The sequence below is a fragment of the Garra rufa genome, chromosome 12 (genome assembly GCF_049309525.1).
Source record: "Garra rufa chromosome 12, GarRuf1.0, whole genome shotgun sequence".
NCBI classification, from domain to species: Eukaryota; Metazoa; Chordata; class Actinopteri; order Cypriniformes; family Cyprinidae; genus Garra; species Garra rufa.
The window spans coordinates 28749010-28771964 of NC_133372.1; the positions used below are offsets into that span (position 1 = coordinate 28749010).

At 34.7% G+C, this 22955-nt stretch overlaps 1 protein-coding gene across 1 annotated transcript in view; it reads right to left on the bottom strand.

Annotated features, from left to right (window-relative positions):
- The window catches only part of mast2 (microtubule associated serine/threonine kinase 2), a 177144-nt gene that overhangs the window by 113629 nt on the left and 40560 nt on the right, over window positions 1–22955 (bottom strand). The window lies entirely within an intron of this gene.

Here is a 22955-nt window from a genome sequence, read left to right on the forward strand (position 1 = left end):
AATAATTTCACATTCAATCTTCACATTCTATCTAGAACCAACTTGAAGACAGTATTTGTTTTATTTGTTATATATGTTTGTATGACTGAAGGTGAATATCACTGATATCAATACTACTAATGTTTCTAGGAATTTTTTTACCAAATATTTAACTATTGATTATAGCCATTCAGCATTACAGTATAATTGAGATCTATCAATTTTAACATTTATTAGACGTTAAAATAATAACTTTTAAAGCTGTAAAACTTCTATAACTTCTAAAAAATAAGTTAAGTGAACTTAAAACAATCATCACCTAAACCCATTACTAACCTGTGCCCTTCAGCAAGTAGGAAAAATACAGAAATTAAATAAAGTTGTCAAGCACTAAGTACTAAATTAAATCTAGATGAATCCTTAAAGCTACAAAGGTTATTGATTTCCTCTTTTTTTTTTTTTTGGTTCTATGATTCACAGACAACACAGCTGGGTTATTAGCTTATTCAGCTGCTACTACTTTAAGAGCCACCACTGTTGAATGCTTGTCAGGAAAAAAAAAAAAAAAGACAGAAGCAGTAGGTGTGAGTGGGGTGGTCAACCCTAGCCTCGCCCCTGCGTTAAATATTTTTAAAGTTGTTAAACTGGGATAATTAATCACCTGTGTTAACTTCATCAGAACAGTTATATTATCGCACAGTTGACACATACTATATTTGTGATAAAACCAATTTGTATTTGTTGAATGAATGTCACCAAGTCTGGCCCCATGTTTTCTCAACATCCCCAAAAATGAAGATCCTACTACCTGGAACTACGTAAATGCAGACTGCTGTTATAAAGTCAAGGCTGAATGCAGCCAGACACGCAAAGGATTCAATCAGTTTAAATAAATAAATATGTCTCAGCCCTCAAATATTGCAACTGATTGTAACTGAGAGTGACACAAAGAGCAACAGAGAAAAAAAAATGGAAATGTGAATCAATTCACAAAGAGACAACATTCATAACAGCCCTGACAGTTTCCACGGCAACCTCACGTGGCTTTTATCCATGGCAGTGTTGGCTGAAGAAATAGATCTGATCTATGAGTGAAATGGCATTCAGGCAGAGTTGACCTCAAAAAAGCACCTGATGCCAGAGCACAGACAGCCACCATCAAAGATAAATGACATGCAGGTGAAAGAGAAAGAGCATGTGCTTATACGATTGGGACTGAGAGAATCCAAATCATTGAAGCAACTAGCATGATAGGGAGACCTTTAAATAACGGTCAAGATTTAATTTGGAAATGCCAAGACTAAACTTACAAAACATTTTTGAGTCTACAGTAATATGTCTTTTTAAGAACATATTTAAACATGCAGTTCATTCAAATTATACATATAAATTGGTTCAAATGGATATGCATTGAATTAGGGCTGGGCGATTTTGCCTAAAAAAAAAATCTTCGATTTTTAAAGAAAAATTCGAGTTTCGATTCGATTTTCGATTTTTTTCCCCCAATGCACTTAAAAAATGACTGTAGACATTAGATATAGTGTCAAAAGTGCAACTTTATTGCTATGATTGTCCTCAAGAGATAAAATGCATAGAATCCCAAATACAAAAAGTAAATGAGGCTCTGTCATTCAACAATTTCAAGCTTTAACCCAGGTTTAAGCAAAAGTGCAACAACTTCACAGTAGCTTAAATTTTCTGTTAAAGAAATCAGATAATTACACATTTTGTAACATAACATTACAATTAAAAAAATAAACTCTTCTCAGTATAGTGTGAATATAAAAAATGAAACTTGCCTGTGGCAGACATATAGCCTGCTCAAAGAGTGAACAAATGTAAACTTTTATCTATAACAACAAAACACGTGCTTGTTAGATCTCTGAAACATTGTGCATCTAATACTTTCAGCATGTGATTAAAGCCTCGCTTTTCGACAGAATAAATTGGCAACATGTCTGTGGCAATATAAAACAAGATCGCCTCTGTAATCGCTTTCCATCGCGCTCCGTTCTTATCATAAGGCGCACAGTTTGTAAAGCTCTCAGGAAGTGTAGTTTGCTTTTTAGCAGGTGTGCTAGAGGAGCCGTATTCCGGCTGCACTTCTCCCATTCTTCGGGATGTTTATTCCTCAGGTGCTGGAAAAGATTTGTTGTACTGCTGCTTCTAGTAGCAACAGCCTTGAAACATTTTGCAGCAAGGCTTCGTCTGTGTTTTGTCTGCTGCGGGCCGTTCACATGTAGCGTCTTTTACGCGCTCAAATTCGTTATTTTAAATGTAGACGCGCGGCTTGCGCGCGCATAATGGAAGCGACGCGTGCGGTGCGACGCGTTCGTTTTTTCCAGGCGCGTCCGCTCCGCATCGAGATAAAAACATCTCAACTTTTCAGAATTCAGCAAGCGCACCGCAGCTTGGAGCTAGAGCGCAGCTGATGGTTGCTTAGAAACGGCAGACGCTTCCGGAGCACAAGCGCCCGAGCGCTTTGTTGACAAGGAAGAAAGCGTTTTCCACGCGTTTTTAGGCGCGACATGTGAATGGCCCCTTACCTGTGCTTTTCTTTGGAAGTAGTTCTCTGCTACACGTTGGAAAGTTGTTTTGACTGTGTTACGCTGGGCGGGGGCTGGCTCATATCGCGCTACGGTAACGCACAAGACGAAACGCGGAAAAGTCAGAAAAAACTATTGTGGCAAAAAAACTCGAGTTTGCAAAATAAAAATCGTTTTAAACTACAAAATCGATAAATCGATTATATCGATTTTTTGCCCAGCCCTACATTGAATTCATTAATTCATTATTGGAGTTTCATTTTTATGGAGCTGTCTTGATCCCCCATCACCTGCAGATTTATTGAGTATTATAAATTCATGATGATCTTAAGACTTTTTTTAAAATGGTATGTCTGCAACAAACTTCAGTAACAACATTATAAATCTGAATCATCCTGAATCAGCTCATACTGTCCATTAATGCAAATGAATCACTGATTTAGACTTTCATTTACAACATTTCTCAAAGAGTTTCTATGAGGCAACTTTTCATATATTAAAAATAAATCTTACTTTAAACCATTTCTGAGGTGAAAAAGGTGAAAAATACTGAGAAATACAGTCAAACCAAAATTTATTCAGACACATTCAACATTTCTCACATTATCAGTGTTTATTCGCTATAGTTTGGAAAATGGTAATAAAACATGACCAGAACTTAAGAGCTAAACCGTGTCAAAACAAATCAGATAACTTTGATAGAAAGATATGTAACAAAACATAGTCAGGTCAAAGTGTCAAATCAAATTTTTGGTCCCAGATTTTTATCAGTTTTACTGGTAATCCACTGTGTGAATAATTTTGGGGTATAATATGGCACAGTTTACTTTATTTTGCCATCCTATTGTGTCCTGCGCTCACTAGTAAAAAAAAATAAAATAAAATACAAAAAATATCAAAAATTATATCTAGCGTCTGAATAATTTTTGGCTCGACCGTATATTTTTCATTACATCACCCAGCCCTAATTTCTATTAACATAACTGTCAGAAAATGTTATTTCTCAGTCTCAACTACCTGCTAAAATCACACTGTTTAAACTAGGTATCACAAACGATTATTTTGGTAATCGAGTAATTGGTTGATTATACTGCAGGTTAATCAAGCAATCAGATAACTTTTTTGTAATCAAGTAATAAAAACAGACCTAAGTGAACAATAGCCTTTAAATTTACTTAAAGTACATACATAACAGCAATGAGGCAATAATTAATTGGTAACACTTTACAATAAGGTTCATTAGTTAAACATTAGTTAATGTATTAACTAACATGAACTAACCATGAGCAATACATTTGTTACTGTATTTACTAATCTTTATTCACATTAGTTAACGGAAATACAGTTGTTCATTGTTTGTTCATGTTAGTTCACACTGCATTAACTACTGTTAGCAAAATTTTAATAATGTATTAGTAAATGTTGAAATTAACATTAACAAAGATTAATAAATGCTGTATAAGTGCAGTTCATTATTAGTTCATGTTAACTAATGTGGTTAACTAATGTTAACTAATGAACCTTATTGTAAAGTGTTACCAATTAATTAGTTCAAATAAAGTATCAAAAGCAAGTAATCATATGGTTTTATTGAACAAAACTGTTAAAATACATAACGTATTATAAACAATAGGGCTGGGTATTGTGACCAATTCGGCGATTCGATTCGATTCTTATTTTTATGGTTTCGATTCGATTCGATTCCGATTTCGATTCGATATCGATTAGCTATCAATATATTATTTAAAATGTTAGTTTTGCAGACATGGGATCCATATTTTGATATAAATTCTGGTAACTGAAACTCTCCTACTAAAGTTTATTACTGAAATACACATCTACATTAATAATAGGGTGCACACAGTTGTTTATTTTAAACAACTTTTATTTTAAATGAACACTGTAACAAGAAGTCATAAATATGTGCATCCACTGTACACCATGTAAACAAACTGCAAAATGCACATTACTGTAAAAAAATAAAAAGACTGTAAATGTGCAACAGTGAAATCTATTAAGAACTTCAAACATGTTTAAGAAATAAAACATTTTTCTAAATTCAAAACGTTCAAAACAGACCCATTATAAAGCCCTTGTCTGCGTATACAAAACATTCTAACTGTCCATAAAACTAACAGTTCTTAACTACAGCCTTATCATTTTTGATCACCAGATTTTTCTGCAAAAAAAAAAGCAGCTGATCAAGATGTTCTGATCTGATCTAAGGCAGCTCCTTTGCGCTGTGATTAGATCACCAGCGGTTGAGAAAACTCTCTCAGCAGGAACACTAGTGACACCTTCAGGACGAGAGGGGAATATTCATATCCTCTTACATGAAGCACGTGCATTAAGAATCGATTCGGGGATTTCCCAAATCGATATCGTTGGGTTAAACTGAAGATCGATTAAAATCGGAGAATCTATATTTTTTACCCAGCCCTAATAAACAATAGAACTAATGTACATTACGGATTACAACAAATGACTATAGAGGGCGTCAACGGCCTGACGATTGTTTGTACACTTTACAGCATGATCTAATCCTTGTTTAATATTGACTAAACAACACTGAAATCAAATGGTTACTTAATCTTTAATATTTAGCCATTTGTTTACCACAGAAATGCTACGGCCACTGTCATTTCTTGAACATCAAATGTGTAAATTCAGAGGGTTTGTACTTTTATTTTAAAATCGAGATTAAAGGTGCAGTGTGTAGATTTTTTGCGGCATCTAGCGGTGAGGTTGTGAATTGCAACCAACGACTCCGTCCACCGCTCACCCCTCCCTTTACAGAAGCTACGGCAGCCGACACGGGATTAAGATGTCTTCGTTTTAGACAGCAAAGAATAATGAAGTTTCTTTTAAAATGTAAATTAGGGAATTAGGTTTACTTGATAATTCAATAAAACGATGTTATTGTGAATATTACTGTTACTTGTTCATCATTGTGTCAGTGTTTTTTCGCTAGAACAACAGTGATGAAATGCGATCTGTAGAGCAGTTTGTCCGTTTAGGGCTACTGTAGAAACATAGAGGCGGCTTCCATGTGAGGGGACCCGCGGTGTATGTAGATATAAACTGATAATTCTAAGTTAATACAAACATAATGGCTCATTACATAGTCTTTATACACCCCTGAAAACATAGTTATGTATATTATATTATATTGCATTTCTGTCTAGAGATAATCTTAAATATCACACATTGCACCTAGAACAGTTAGCATATTGAGAAAGATATTGATGTATTCTCCAGTTTTTCATAGGATTATAAATAATTTACCTTACAAAGCTGATGAAATGGCTCACATTGCGTTCTCAGATAAATGCTTTAATAAACCCAAACTCACAGCGATATGCCGAAACGGAGTTTGAGACGGTCCATACATGTAAATGATAACTGTTTGTTCGGAGCAGCATTTACTGTGAACAGAGCCATTATGAGATGCACATACATAACCTACACGCATGTAAATAATTTAAGCGCATATGTATAAAAACCACAGCACATATATTTATTAGGGGTGGAAGAAAAAAACGATTCACCTAACTATCGACGTATAAAAACAGACGATCTGCGTATGATATCAAAGTACTGCGAGCGCGACTTGAAGCATGCAGAGCCATCAGCTCTCTCAGCGCTCCAGATGTTTTGCGACCACTTTTTCTGCAAGGTGGGACGAATTTTTGTGAGCGGTCACACTGGCGCGACAGCTGCGTTGTTTAACTCATAAGCGCTGCCATTTCTGTTGCATATGAGAAACATCTAACGATAAACAAAACAAAAGCGAAACTAAACTTTGAGAAATTCAAACACCTTTCAAGCCTCGTTCAGACTGTCAGCCCAAATCCGATTTGTATGCAAATCCGATTGAAATCCGATCATATTTAGGTAGTCTGAAAAGCAATGAACTACATGAAATCCGATTTGGTCAAATTCGTTTCAAGCTACATTTTGGTATGTGGTTTGGAATCCTATTCAAATCGGATTTCTGCTTTTTCACGTTTTCATGCCAATATACAGCTAGTATACGCACCTCTTTGAGTTTTGAAACCAGCAGAGAGACGGCAGCACAGAATAAAGTTGCACATTCCAGCTTCCTGCGTTTCTGCCGCTGCTTTAGAAGATGAAATATAATCCAGCGCAACGGCAACGTTGGCAACGCACATAAATCGAATACGAACAGTTGTGATATGACTGGATATGCACAAAATCGGATTTGGGCTGACAGTCTGAACGAGGCTTTAATGGCTTTCCAGCATTTAACATAACTATTTCCAGCACTTTAAAGCTCTAAAATTATCCAATTTGAATGTTATTACTAATGGGATGACCAAATATACTTTGCGGTAAACAAACAAAATTTTGTTTTTAGCAGGGTAAACATGACTAAAACGGTTTGCAAAGTAACATAGCACTTTATTTTGTTTCAGAAAGTATTTTTTTACTCATTTTGTGAACATTTGAATCAGCATACTAGCATATCGTACCAGCCCTAATAGCAATATCGAATCGCAATACTTAGAGATCGAAAATCGAAATTCTTAAAAAAAAAAAAAAAAACGCAATACATATTATATCGACACCCAAGTATCGTGATATTATTGAATCGGGAGGTAGGTGTATCGTCCCATCCCTAATATTTAAGTAACTGAATAATAGCATATGTGAATTAACAGTAGCATTATGCTATATTATGATTTTAAATGTGTTTAATACATCATGCAGCTCTGGAAAACAGTCTAATAATACGTTTCATAATAATGTTCATGAAACGTGTCAAGGACAAATCAAGGAGCAAACTGCAAATCAAGGATTTTTTTAAATCGAGTACTCAATTTGAATCGAAGAATCGTGACACCCCTAGTTTAAACACAAGGCCTGCACAAAAAGCTAAAAAGAGAAACATAGACTGTCAATAAACAACAAAGACGCAGTGGGTTCACACGTTCAGTGATATCGTTCACGCAGCCAAAGGTTAACACAACCCAGTCAAGCCAGAGCCTTAGGCACAGACAATCATCTGCCAACATCATGTACTTAATGCATGGAAACCACCTCTAAGGCAGAGAGCCTGTTTAACGAAATGCTAATAGATTTATACATATTTACAAGACAGCTGCATGCTTTGAATGCATACACACAAACCATATAGTCAAGCCCTTTATCACAAGAATGCGAACACAATATGAAGCATTGTACATGTAGTAAACACACAGATCCTTGAACAGATGGGTTGTGAGATCAGCAGGTGAGCTGAAACAGACATCGGTGCTTGCCTTAAGGCAGAAATACAGTCCACCACTGACAGCAATTTAACAGGCTCCCTGAGCACCCAGCTAATGCATTTCAAATCAAGCTCTCACAAAAACCATATCAAGCATGCTATTAGAGCACATAAACACTTTATAAAACACTTATTTTAATTGAACCACATGCTAATTGAGCCTCATACTTGAAACGCATGAATTCAATGTAACAGGGTTGTAGATATGGGCAAAAACAAAGAGAAATGTATGACAACAATACTAGAGAGAGGGAACGAACATAGTATGACAGACTCGCTTATAGCACTTGTTAAGCCTCTTGAGAGGAACAAGAGCTATTTCCATTTCAAACTAATTTAAAAACTGACAAAACAAGATACCCCGGACCCAACGCCTTGTCATAGGAGAGAGATGAATAGTGTATGATATTTAGGCTGGTGTGGGATTTTATTCTTATTTTGACTTTTAAATTATATATGACTGTTATATTATATCATATATACACTGCCATTCAAAAGTTTGGGATGAGTATGATTTTTAATGTTTTTAAAGGAGTCTCTTCTTCTCAATACTGCATTTATTAGTTAAAAAATACAGAAAAAATACAGTAATATTGTGAATTATAACTGAATTATTTTCAAATTTAATATACTTTAAAATATCATTTATTCCTGTGATGCAGCGCTGAATTTATACCAGTCATTTCTCCAGTCTTCAGTGTCACATGATCCTTCAGAAATCATTTTAATATGCTGATTTATAAGTAACATTGGAATGCTTAATATTTTTTTGGAACCTATAATACTTTTTTCAGGATTCTTCGATGAATAAAAAGTAAAAAGAAGAGCATTTATAGAAATCGCTAACAATATAAGTCTTTACTACCATTTTTTTTTTATCAATTTAACATATCCTTGTTTAATAACAGTATTAATTTCTTTAAAAAAAAAAGAAAGAAAAAATGACTGACCCCAAACTTCTGAATGGTAGTGTATATTCAAAATTTATATTTTGAACATACACTGTTCTTTTAATTTTTTTATCCAAAGTATCCTGAAAAAATTATCAACTTGTCCCAAAAATATCATAATCGTTTCCCACATTTATTATAAATCAGAATATTAGAATAATTTCTGAAGGATTATGTGACACAGAAGACTGGAGTAATGATTCTAAAAACTCAGCTTTGCTTCACAGAAATAAATTATATTTTAAAGTATATTAAAATAGACAACTGTTATTTTAAATTGCAATAATATTTCACAAATTTAAAGTATTAATCAGTAATTATCAGTAATAATTTTAGTGTTTTTAATGTTTTTGAAAGCAATCTTATATGCTTACCAAAGCTGCATTTATTTGATTAAAACACAACAAAAACTGTAATATTGTGAAATATCATCACAATTTAAAATATTTTTTTCTAATTTTACTTCAGTATTTACTGTCACAAGATATTTTAGAAATCATTCTAATTAGCTGATTTTGTGCTCATGAAACATTATCAATAGTGAAAAAGGTTGTGTTGCCTAATATTTTTGTAAAATATATATATTATTTGATGAAAGTTCAAAAGAACAGCATTTATTTAAAAAATGGAAATCATCCAACTTGTGGTTAGTCTATACTAACTTGCTGAATAACTATTTATTACTAAAACTACTATTTATTTATTTATTTATTAAAACTGAAAATCTTACTGACCCCAAACTTTAGAATTAACATTGTAATAATTATATATTTTTTAAAAAAAGAACGTAACTAGTGTTGCTAAATAGGGCTGGTAGTCATCTCTGCATATTAAGCTGGAAACCAAAAAAAAAAAAAACTATTTTTTTAAAAAAACTATTACACACTCTTCACCTTTTGAAATTCGTGAAAAGTGTAAAAACTACACACCACTAGGATTTCACACTGAACAAAGGTTGAATTTTATGCCTTATTATTTGTACCTGTCAATCTCAGCGTTTGTCAGTAACACTCACGCAGTGGCAGAAGGACCAAAGAGCATGAAATTCAATCCCCATATTGTTAATTAAGGCACCTGCAGAAAATACGAAGCCAAATTCACAGCAGAAAGCATAAAAGTCTCTTGCACTCTTGCTTAGCTTCAAAACACAAAGAGGAAAGAGTTTCCTTTAGGAATATGACTCGCTTAAGCCTTCCACCAGCACCGGAGCTCTTAGTCCTTGAGGAACAGACATGGGAATGAGCAAAACAGGAACAAGAGAGCTTGCGAAAACAAAGCGAAAAACCTCGTCAGCCAATTATTTTTGGAAAATGAGTTGCCGGAAGCCAAGGGTAATGTTGTGCTGTGTTTATTGACTCTGTGCTCCAAATGTGCACTGATCTCAAGCAGACGCGTTTAATTTTTCATATGCATCTTAATTGCTATCTGGACTCAGTCAACCAGAATCTCACCATGGGGAGGAAGATAGACAAAAGGGCTGTGTGAGTCCTGTGGAGACCTGGGTAATTAAGTAAATTTGGATCAGCTCGTTTGAAAGAAACAGCCAGTATCGACAGTCTCAATTATACACCTTAAAACGAATTCAACAAAATAACTTATAATAGATGTATAAGCTTGCATTTGAAAGCTCGGATATTAATGACTAACAGAGCATTCAGAACTGCTTCATAATTACGAGGTCCAAAGCGGTCATTTCAGCTTAAGAACTTGTCATATTCTGACCAATTAAAGTTTGAATCCAGCCCCCGTGTGAGTTTAGAAAGGTCACAGCTTTGACAAATGAGGATAAGAACATGTTAGAAAGAAAAAAAATTCTGCAAGAGGAGGTGATGAAAGCCGAGACAGAGAAAAAAAGAGGGGGTGAGAAATTAAGCACATTTATTTTTAAATGAAAACAATGCCTTTTAAACATGCTGAGAAGCCATGGCAAAAAAGGACGAGCTTTTTTGAGAGATGCATAAATGAAACATCAATAATAAATAAGATTGTCTGTTACATCAAAAAGAGTTTCTACTTTAAAAAGTTGAATCAAGAACTCTAAGGACAAGATCTACAGCAGCAGTGGTATTCCATATAAAGCTATAGGCATTATAAAAATTACAGTACATCATGGCACCACCACAGCAACACAACACTGATCAAATACATACTGTACCGTGAATGTAATAGCGTTTGCAATGCATTGGCATCTACATAACTGTTTCAGCCCTATGCATGCAAGTCTAAACAATAAAATGAAAATGCTAGATTGCTTTTTTTTCCCTAGATACATACACTGCCAGTCAAACGTTTTTGAACAGTACGATTTAAGGTTAAATAAAATGTTTTAATGTTAATGTTTTTAAAAAAAGTCTCTTCTGCTCACCAAGTCTGCATTTATTTGATTCAGATTACAGCAAAACAGTAATTTTTTTTTATAATTTTACTATTTAAAATAACAGTTTTGTATGTGCATATTTATTAATTTATTCCTGATTTCAAAGCTGAATTTTTAGTATTACTCCAGTCACATGATCCTTCAGAAATCATTCTAATATTCTGATTTGCTGCTCAAAAAATATTTATGTTGAAAACGGAGTTAACTTTGATGAATAGAAAGTTTAGAAGAACAGCATTTATCTGAAAGAAGAACAGCATTTATCTGAAATATAAATCTCTTGTAACATTATACATGACTTTATCATTACTTCCTTGCTAAATAAAAAAGCAATACTTTCTATAATTTCTGATTAAAAAAAAATTATACTGACTCCAAGCTTTTGAATAGTATAGTGTATAATGTTCCAAAACCTTTTTAATTCAGATAAATGCTGATCTTTGGATCTTTCTACTTAACTGTACTCAAATATTGATGATGATAATGATAATAAATGTTTCTAAAGCAGCTAATCAGCATATTAGAATGATTTCTAAAGGATTATGTGACATTGAAGATTGGATTAATGATGCTGAAAATGCTTTGATCACAGGAATAAATTACATTTTAAAATATATTCAAATCAAGCAGTTATTTTAAATAGTAAAAATATTTCACAATATTACTGCTTTTGCTGTATTTTGACTCAAATAAATGCAGGCTTGGTGAGCAGAAGAGACTTCTTCAAAAACAATTAAAAAACTTGTGACTAAAAGTGTAAATGTAATGGCTGTTAGGAAAATTGTGCCAGTTTAGCATACACTCTCTCTTGTGAGGCTCTTGCATAAGTCACTGGCAGCACACATCTGGGATTTTTGACTGTATCATCTCTTTGAGGGCCACGCTGCTATGCTGTTCTAGCCTAAATGCATTCTGCAGGATATAGGCTAAGTGTAACTATCCTCAGTTTTTGACTCTAGGCGAGACCAGGTACATCCAGTCTACTTTCAGAGATGAATTATGAATGTGTCCTGCTGGCTCGACAGGTGAAGTTATCAAGGGCAGTAAAAAAGAAAAGTAACATGTTTTGGATGAATGTTTTGTCTTCCTGTTTCTCTCTCTTCACTAGCTACTGAATGCGTAACCTTGAAGAGAAAGAGCGAGTCAGCATCACTGCCTGTGGTGACAAGGACGATGGGAACTTTGCAGTCTCTATATTTTTCCTTTCGGATTTTAGAAATAGCACTGACATAGAATATGACTAAAATCACTTTATGCTTTGTTAATTTTATATATGTTTTAGGATTTATACTGACATTTCTTGGTCTCTTGAATATATATATATATATATATATATATATATATATATATATATATATATATATATATATAGAACTGTTCTGGACAAACAAAGGAACTCGTGAACAACTATTACTAAACAAAAAAACACAGCTGTGGATCATTTAGGTAAGAACACAGTATTAAGAATCAAGGGGGTGTAAACTTTTGAATAGGGTTAATTTCATAAATTCAACTATTATTTTCTCTTGTGGACTATATGTAAACATCTTTTATGTGAAATATCTTACTCAGGTCAGTACTAAATAAACAATAGCATGCATTTTGTATGATCCCTAATTAACATTTTGCAGATTCTGAAAGGGGGTTGTAAACTTTTGACCTCAACTGTATAGTACGCAGTGAATATAACAGTACCAAATTGGATATAGTGCAGGATAATAGTTTGCATTTGTGCTGTCAAAAGTCCAGCATAAGTGTACATAATTCTAAACATTTTCCAAAAGCAGCACAATTCATTTTTTTGAAGGACAAGACTTTTTAATGAGAAAATAATGACTGTTACTATTACATTATGCAGTACATTCTCATTAACTGGTAAACTTTTGATGTAAGCTCAACTGATAATTGACTGACTAATGTTTAGAGAGGCTAATATAATCCACGTTTCACAATGAACAAGAATGATGAGCACAAATTGCTTGATGCTTATCTAAATGACAGTTGAACTGTCAATGCCAGCTCTTGTATTAAAATTGCATGTGTTCTTTCAGTCCTCGAGATATGCTAAAGATATTGCAAACAACACTGGCAAGTTTTAGATAAGTCTTTGAAACGTTAAAGGCGTTTTATCCTCCAGGTACACTGCAAAATTTTGTCTCATTATTTTGCGTCATAGATCACGATCAGGATCTAGGCCAAATGCAAGGAACATCAGATTAAAAGCCTGAAGACAGAAACAGGAGGTGCATAGCAAAAAGCACAAACAACTGTCATACGCAGATAAAGAAAACAAGCAGAGTGGGTAAATACTGTAGAAACAAAGCTCAGATCCCAGCAGCCTCTACCGCTGCCACGAGTGTCGTCACCTTGGGTTGGTTGGCAGCACAGTGGAGGGTCTCTTTCAAGTAATTATTCATAATTGCCTTTTGAATATTTAATCCTGTACATAGTCACTCACTTCGGCTGTTTGTGACCTCCATGATGGGAGCTGAGCGATCATACTGGTCCTGTGATTTCTTTTGTCTTCTTTGTCTCTCCGTTAAAGCCTAATGCCTCAGGGTAACATTTTTCAAAAATGAATCGATCAAGAAAGAGGTATAGGCGCAAGCTAAAATGTTTAAAGGATGGAAACTGATTTCACTCTCCCATTAAAAGATTTAAGTGACAAAGGATTGACTGTGTTTTCACGACAGCCGCAGCTACTTACGCGGGCCTCCGACTGCCTATAAAAGCTCCATTAACCACACTAAAGACCAGATTCCCTGGGAGGGGAAAACAAATCACCATTTAAAATATACAACCACTGCACAATTTAAGTCAGGGATCCTCTGTATAAAGGCACTTCAACTAGAAATCTGCTTCTCCTTCAACTGATAAAATACAGTTTTAGATTTCCATAGCAGACCAGCTGCTGAATCTTAATATAATATTTGAACATCGGAGTGGAACATCAATAACACACAAAAGAAAACAGGAGTGAATAAAAATATCACCTACAGTACTAGAACAACCTTGCTTTTCCCCCTGCCTATATGCAAATATTATGCAAATTTCACGGTATGTTAATGCCACTGTTGACTTACTCCAGCCTCGCTGCCATCTTAATTTAGACTGAACACCAAAGGATGAAAACAAAATAACCTTTTTCGTCCCTGAAGGTGTGCCAGATCTGAACAGGCAATAGTGAGTGTGCATAACCAAAAGACAATTTCCTGTTATCATATCTCTTAAAGGAGACCTATTATGGCCCTTTTTACATAATGTAATAAGCCTCAGATGTCACCAGAATGTGTCTGTGAAGTTTCATCTTAAAAAGATCATTTATTATATAATTTTAAAAACTAAAACTATTCCTTTTCCAGAATAGAGATGTGCCTTTACAGCCCATACCTCGGATACTCTGCCAAAACATCTGTTTGGTTTTGATTATCATGTCTATCAAGTTGAAATCCCTTTTTTTTAACCATATTAGTTTAAATTTCTTATATAGGGTTTCCCACATCCAAAGCATTTGCACAAAATACGGCATGCGAGTACTAAACCAAACTAAAAAAGGTCTCTTTCGTGTCTTATTCCGCTTAAACTGTCAAATACACAAAAGTTTATGTTAAAGGGGTCATCGGATGCAAAACTCACTTTTACATGTTGTTTGAACATTAATGTGTGTTGGCAGTGTGTGTACACAACCACCCTACAATGATAAAAATTCATTATTTTAATCTTTAAAAGTAATATCCCCTTTTTAAAATCAGATCATTCTCAGCTTCTTGTCGGTGTGATGACACACTGACAGAGGCCGCTCCCACGATAGTTGATTGACATTAGTGCCCTGCCCTCAACAAGCAAGGCAAGAATGTCTCAGATTGAGCGATTGAGGTGTTCTGTTGTTGGATGTAATAATGGACATAGCAGTCGTCATTTACTCCCGACATCTGAGCCGCTGAAGACGCAGAGGACTAACGTTACCTTCGTTTTTGAAAGGAAAGTGCTGATCCCGATCTACATATGCATTTATGTTTGTGCGAATCATTTGTGATGCAGCTTCACCCACGGCAGAAGTGAATATAAGGTTTTTTTAATGCATCTTTGCAAATGGCCTCTCTTAATAATGTGCTAGTTAGCAAGTTTCGCAGCTAAACGCGGCTAAATGTGGCTAAAGTAAACATTACGGCTCGACATCCCATGGCAGAGAGGGGCGGGGCGAGCAGAGCTCATTAGCATTTAAAGAAACATGTAACAGAATAGCTTGCTCTAAAAAGGGCTGATTTTGACCAGATAAAAAGAGTGGTTTTTACACTTCCACTGAGAAATTTTAACCAAAGTATGTTCTAGACTTCTCATTAAGACCCTAAAGAATCATATCAACTTGTGGAAAATGGGCATCCGATGACTCCTTTAAAAACACACGAGTTACAAAAACAGTCGGTTATGTCTGTGAAGATAAACAGCTGGGAAAGGAATTGCATATTTATATTAGATCTGTGTGTAATATACAGTAAATATAAATAAATTCACTGCTCTCGTCTTCTCTGAGGTCGGGACTCTAAAAAAAGTGTTTTGTGCTCGTCAGTGCAACCAGCGACAGAACAGTTAGCATGCTTTAATCAAACTTTTCCCAAGGTGTTAGAACTGGTACACCATTGTCGCTTGCGAAAACAGAATGGCGGCACCAAGGGTGAAAACATGCACAGTAAGGGGAGGTAATACTATAATAAGATGCCCTTTATACGTCTCTCTCTGGTCTCGACAAATGGTTCAGTTCCTCCAATGTAAATGTAATTGTTTAATCGTTTTATCGTGTCCTACATGCAAGTCTGATCATTTATATAGGTAACAAGTTAAATACTTCTGGTGTTTGTTCAAATCCCTTAGCTCAATGAGTAATGCCATTTCCTGCACCTCGTCTGCCCCTTGTGGGTAACGTGTTGTCAGAAAAACAAATCTTATGAAAACCAATCAGATGAATCACTTTGCATAATCAGTTACGGTTCACGTCACAAAAATCACATACCCCCCAAAAAAATAAAAATGCTTGCACAAAACACGCACACACACACTGCTCCATGCCTGTAGTTGGAAGGTAAACACCATCTGCCTGTCCTGCATGGTTCCCTTTAAGTCACTCCATTCCCTCTTCTATGTTTCTCCCACGTTTTATACAATAAAGCAGCACAGAAACCTCAGACCTTGGACCTGAGAATTATGAGCTACCAGGATAACCAACACTGGGTCATTTTCTTTACCACTGTATTATGCCTATGAATAAGAAGAAAGAGTATCTTACTTGCAAGGCTAAGTGGCATGACCCAAAACTGTGTCAGCTGTTAAAGATTTATATCATGGTAGATATTTTTGATACCAGCATGCAGAATTATGTGAAAAAGCAGAGCAGGTCATGTTCCAAACAAGTCAAGTAACATATGTGATCCTGGACCACAAAACCAGTCTCAGATACAATATAAATCAATTAGAAATAACACATTTTTATAGCTTCAGTGATTATAATGGGAGTTTTTGCATAACTTGTGTTAGACTTGGCTAACATCATGGGCCAACATGTTTGTCTGTGAAGCCAAATTAAAAAAAAGGTCTCTTTCATGTCTTATTGCGCTAAAACTGTTAAATACACAAAAGTTTATGTTAAAGGGATGCAAAACTCACTTTTACATGTTGTTTGAACATTAATGTGTAACATTAATGTAGCTGATTGACATGAGCACCTTACCTTAGACCCGCCCTCACCGAGCTAAAACAGTCCAACTCCGAACTTCCCTCATCATAAAAAACACAGTGCAGATACAATGTAAATCAATTAGAAATTACAATAAATGTTGTAGCTTCAGTGATTATAATGGGAGTTTTTGCATAACTTGGTTGAGACTTGAGACTTGGCTAAGATCATGGGCCAACATGTTTGTCTGTGAAGCCAAATTAAAAAAAGGTCTCTTTCATGTCTTATTGCGCTTAAACTGTCAAATACACAAAGGTTTTTTTGAAGGGGTCATCGGATGCAAAACTCACTTTTACATGTTGTTTTAACATTAATGTGTAACATTAATGTAGTTGATTGACATGAGCGCCTTACCTTAGACCCACCCTCACCGAGCTAAAACAGTCCAACTCCGAACTTCCCTCATCATAAAAAACACAGTGCAGATACAATGTAAATCAATTAGAAATTACAATAAATGTCGTAGCTTCAGTGATTATAATGGGAGCTTTTGCATAACTCGGCTAGACTTGGCTAACATCATGGGCCAACATGTTTGTCTGTGAAGCCAAATTAAAAAAAGATCTCTTTCATGTCTTATTGCACTTAAACTGTCAAATACACAAAAGTTTATGTTAAAGGGGTCATTGGATGCAAAACTCACTTTTACATGTTGTTTGAACATTAATGTGTAAAATTAATGTAGCTGATTGACATGAGCACCTTACCTTAGACCCGCCCTCACCGAGCTAAAACAGTCCAACTCCGAACTTCCCTCATCATAAAAAACACAGTGCAGATACAATGTAAATCAATTAGAAATTACAATAAATGTCGTAGCTTCAGTGATTATAATGGGAGTTTTTGCATAACTTGTGCTAGACTTTGCTAAGATCATGGGCCAACATGTTTGTCTGTGAAGCCAAATTAAAAAAAGGTTTCTTTCATGTCTTATTGCGCTTAAACTGTCAAATACACAAAGGTTTATGTTAAAGGGGTCATCGGATGCAAAACTCACTTTTACATGTCGTTTGAACATTAATGTGTAACATTAATGTAGTTGATTGACATGAGCGCCTTACCTTAGACCCGCCCTTACCGAGCTAAAACAGTCCAACTATGAACTTCCCTCATCATAAAAAACACAGTGCAGATACAATGCTGCCACCTCATGGTAAATCATCAGAGAACTCTCTGAATTATGTGCAAGGCTTTCTTGATTTTCACATGCAAACATAAGCAGTGTAAAGCAAATCCACACTGTGGAAAACACACTGTTACTTGCAATTTATTAGACAGTAGTGAACTTAAGGATCTGTGAAGCCAAATTAAAAAAGGTCTCTTTCATGTCTTATTGCGCTTAAACTGTCAAATACACAAAAGTTTATGTTAAAGGGGTCATCGGATGCAAAACTCACTTTTACATGTTGTTTGAACATTAATGTGTAAAATTAATGTAGTTGATTGACATGAGCACCTTACCTTAGACCCGCCCTCACCGAGCTAAAACAGGCCAACTCCGAACTTCCCTCATCATAAAAAACACAGTGCAGATACAATCTAAATCAATTAGAAATTACAATAAATGTCGTAGCTTCAGTGATTATAACAGGAGTTTTTGCATAACTTGTTTTCTATATTGATGTTAATCATCATTTTTATAATATAAAGAGCAATAATCTACAATAATAATTGTTGTCATAATGTTTCGGCCCTATAACCTTCTGTTTTTTACATTTACAATTCAGATACAATTTTAAACAGTCTATTGTTATTGACAACAGTTGAAAATATTAAAGTAATTGGGTAAATTTAAGTATTTGACATTAAAGAATACATAATATGGTGATTACAAACATTTCCCCTTACGAATGTGAAAATATTGCCCCTTAATGGAAATGTTAATCTCTGCCCCTGGTATATAACACACAGTAATAACCAGTATGTGTATCTAGACAGAAAAATATGATTATTTATGTAAATATAGAAAAAGAAGCAGCTAAGCGGGTTATATTTCCACTAGCAATTTTTCTGCAAGCTGCTTTATGTAGTATTGCAATCTATTTGAAAAATGATTTGTCAAACAGATTGCACACATACTGTATTAAAATGAATAATTTCCTTTTAAAAACTTGATATACTGTTGCAGCATGATGGATATCATATTTACGATGCAGCTTACTTGATGCGCATAGAAATTTATCATCCAAAGGCTATGTGTCATATAAAACAGTGATGAATTCGATTCAAATCAACAGGCCTTTAAATTACAATTTAATGGCAAAAACAAACTTTATATTACCTGGCACACAGTATAAAAGCAGTAGCCTTTCAAGTAGCAACTTAAAAAATAACTGTGGACTATCACATCTTAATATCAGCATGCTACGGTTTTCTGCCATATAACACCTAATAAGCAGCAATTAGTGTGTTCATGCCTTCTCTTTCAACAGACAAGGCCTTTTAAATAGGGTCTGCTGAAGCACTGGCATATTAATTACTACTTTATTAGGACACTGTGAAACACTGCAGTGCTGAGTACATTATCCATCCATAAACATAAGGGCTGAGATAATCACAAAGCCCATGTGTAGCACTTTATCCATTCAAGATTTGCACTGTTTAGTTCTACATCAGTGGGCAGTCAGTGCCTCGGTGTGTAAAGGATGTGGGCAATGCTGCCACCTCATGGTAAAGCATCAGAGAACTCTCTGAATTATGTGCAAGACTTCCTTGATGTTAACATGCAAACATAAGCAGTGTAAAGCAAATCCACACTGTGGAAAACACACTGTGGCTTGCAATTTATTAGACAGTAGTGAACTTAAAGGTCCACTGAAGTGCCTTGAAACACGCAGCGTTCTTCTATGTGGTGACGTTCTTTTAACTGAAACAAAAACATATCGCTAAGCCCCGCCCACTTATTTTGAACAGCAAATAGCGTTCCATTAATATCTGCTCGGGCCAGAGCCGTTGAGCTCGGTAAAGCCGCGTTTGTAAGCTTGTGACAGCCACAGACTAATAAATTACCCCACAGATTCAATATGAAACTCTTGCTAAAACGAAATAGTGATAATAATCATGCTGAGGCTGTGTAGTTTAATACATGCCGAGTCCGACCGCGCATATGAGCGCATATGATCTCCTCCGCGAGTCCGCGTCTCTGTGTAGGGGGCGGGACACTACGGACTCTAGAGCGCATTTGATTGGACAGAACGTTTGATCAGAAACTGAAGTGCGCGGTGATGTCATCAAAATCCTTGATTCATATTGGCGGAAGTGACGAGACTGTAAGTTTTGAATGCCCATTTCTTGTAAAAGCGAATTTTGTCATTGCTTTGAAGCACACTAGCTTATAGATAATCTTAAGGCTAATATATTCATACTAAAAGCCAAAAAACTTTCATTTTGATTTCAGGGGGACTTTAAGGATCTGGGAATCACAAATGCTTTACTACTGTTTGCTACCGTTTACACAACAGAACAAGTCTCAAACCTGATTAGCATTTATAGTTAATTTCCAGTATGCCACAAAAGATCCAAAAAGTTAAAACTGGGAAAGATTACACACACACACACACACACACACACACATGTTGGGTTTACATGTTTTATGAGACATTCCATAGGCGTAATGGTTTTTATACTGTACAAACTGTACTTTCTATCGCCCTACACCTACCCTACACCTAAACCTAGCCCTCACAGGAGATTGTGCACACTTTTACTTCCTCAAAAAAACTCATTGTGCATGATTTATAAGCCTGTTTCCTCATGGGGACCTGAGAAATGTCCCCACAAGGTCAAAATCTACTGGTATTCCTATCCTTGTGGGGACATTTGGTCCCCACAACGAGATGAATACCAGGTACACACACACACACACACACACACACACACACACACTTACTATTAATATTTTGTAATTACATAATAATTATATATTATTACATAAGAATCAAAACTTAATCATTTGGGCTTCCCTTTTACTATTTTTCCTCACTTTCAATAGTGTAGTACTCTGCTTGGACAGCAGATGTCGCTATGGCATTAGGCATATTAGACTGCACAACCAAATGATTGTAAACTCTTCTGTAGCCTACATATATCAGGTACAAGACCTCATCAGATTAAGGTTATATTGCTGTAATTGACACATATACTTTCTTCGCTTCTTAACCTTCATAAACAAACACAGATCAGCCACTCCTATGTAGGTTTGTTATGAAAGTAAAAAGGATCAATTCAGAATTTCCGCCATAATGTGCAATGACTCAGACATACTTGATAAGCAGTGAATTTGCATCTGTGAGCTAATGTATCCTAATCATGCATCAGTGGCAGTTATTTTAAATTCACTCCTTAGATTTTAACCTACAACCTTTCGTTTTTAATAATAGTTTGACTTAGTTTTCATTACCATTTTCATTTAAAGTTTCAGAATTTTTGCTGTTTTTAAATATACACTACCAGTCAAAAGTTTTTGAACAGTAGGAATTGTAATGTTTTTAAAGAAGTCTCTTCTGATCATCAAAACTGCATTTATTTGATCCAAAGTACAGCAAAAATTTTGAAATATTTTTACTATTTAAAATAACTGCTTTCTATTTCAATATTTTAAAATGTAATTTATTCCTGTGATTTTAAATCTGAGTTAGAGCATCATTATTCCAGTCAAATGTTCTGTCAGAAATCATTCTAATATTATGATTTGCTGCTAAAAAAAAACATTATTATTATTATTATTATTATTATTATGTTGAAAACAGCTGAGCAGAATTTTTTCAGGCTTATTCGATGAATAGAAATTTCAGAAGAACAGCATCTCAAATAAAATCTTTTGTAACATCATAAATCACAAATCACCTTTGATCAATTTAAAGCATCCTTGCCAAATATGTGACCCTGGACAACAAAACCAGTCTTAAGTCGCTGGGGTATATTTGTAGCAATAGCCAAAAATACATTGTATGGGTCAAAATTATTGATTTTTCTTTTATGCCAAAAATCATTAGGAAATAAAGTAAAGATCATGTTCCATGAAGATATTTTGTAAAATTCCTACTATAAATATATCAAAATGTCATTTTTGATTAGTAATATGCATTGTTAAGAACTTAATTTGGACAACTTTAAAGGTGATTTTCTCAGTATTTTGATTTTTTTGCACCCTTAGATTCCAGATTTTCCAATAGATGTATCTCGGCCAAATATTGTCCTATCGTAATAAACCATACATCAATAGAAAGCTTATTTATTGAGCTTTCATATGATGTATATATCTCAGTTTTGTAAAATTAAACCTTATGACTGGTTTTGTGGTCCAGGGTCACATATAAGCATCCATTTCTATAGTTTCTTTTTATACAAAAAAATTATATGAATGGCTTTTGAATGGTATAGTGTGTAATATTACAAAAGCTGTTTATTTCAGATGAACGCTGATCTTGGGATCTTTCTATTCATCAAAGAACCCTGAAAAAAAATTTACTCAACAATTTTGATAATAATAATAATAATAATAATAATAATAATAATAATAATAGATGTTTCTTGAACAGCAAATTAGCATATTAGAATGATTTCTAAAGGATCATGTGACACTAAAGACTCAAGTAATGATGCTAAAAATATAGTTTTGATCACAGGAATAAATTACATTTTAAAATATATTCAATTAGAAAGCAGTTATTTTTAATATTAAAAATATTTCAAAGATTTTACTGTTTTTGCTGTGCTTTGGATCAAATAAATGCAGGCTTGGTGAGTAGAAGAGACTTCATTAAAAAACATTAAAAATCTTACTGTTCAAATACTTTTGACTGGTAGTGTAGCTATACAGCTTTTACTTAGTTTTAGCTATTTTAGTATAAGATATACTAAATCAAAATGAGAAATGTTTCCTTGGCAAATTCAGTTAACATTTATTTCAAGTAACAAAAATGGTCAGTCTATAATCCATACAAATCGATTTACACCAAGTATGTTGCAATTCCGCAACACTTTTACTTGAATTTGTCAGATTTTCACTTGCACTTTGTGTAATTTTGGACTTCATGTTTGCCTCTGCTTGTGTTGGATGGACACAGATAGAAAGGGTTTG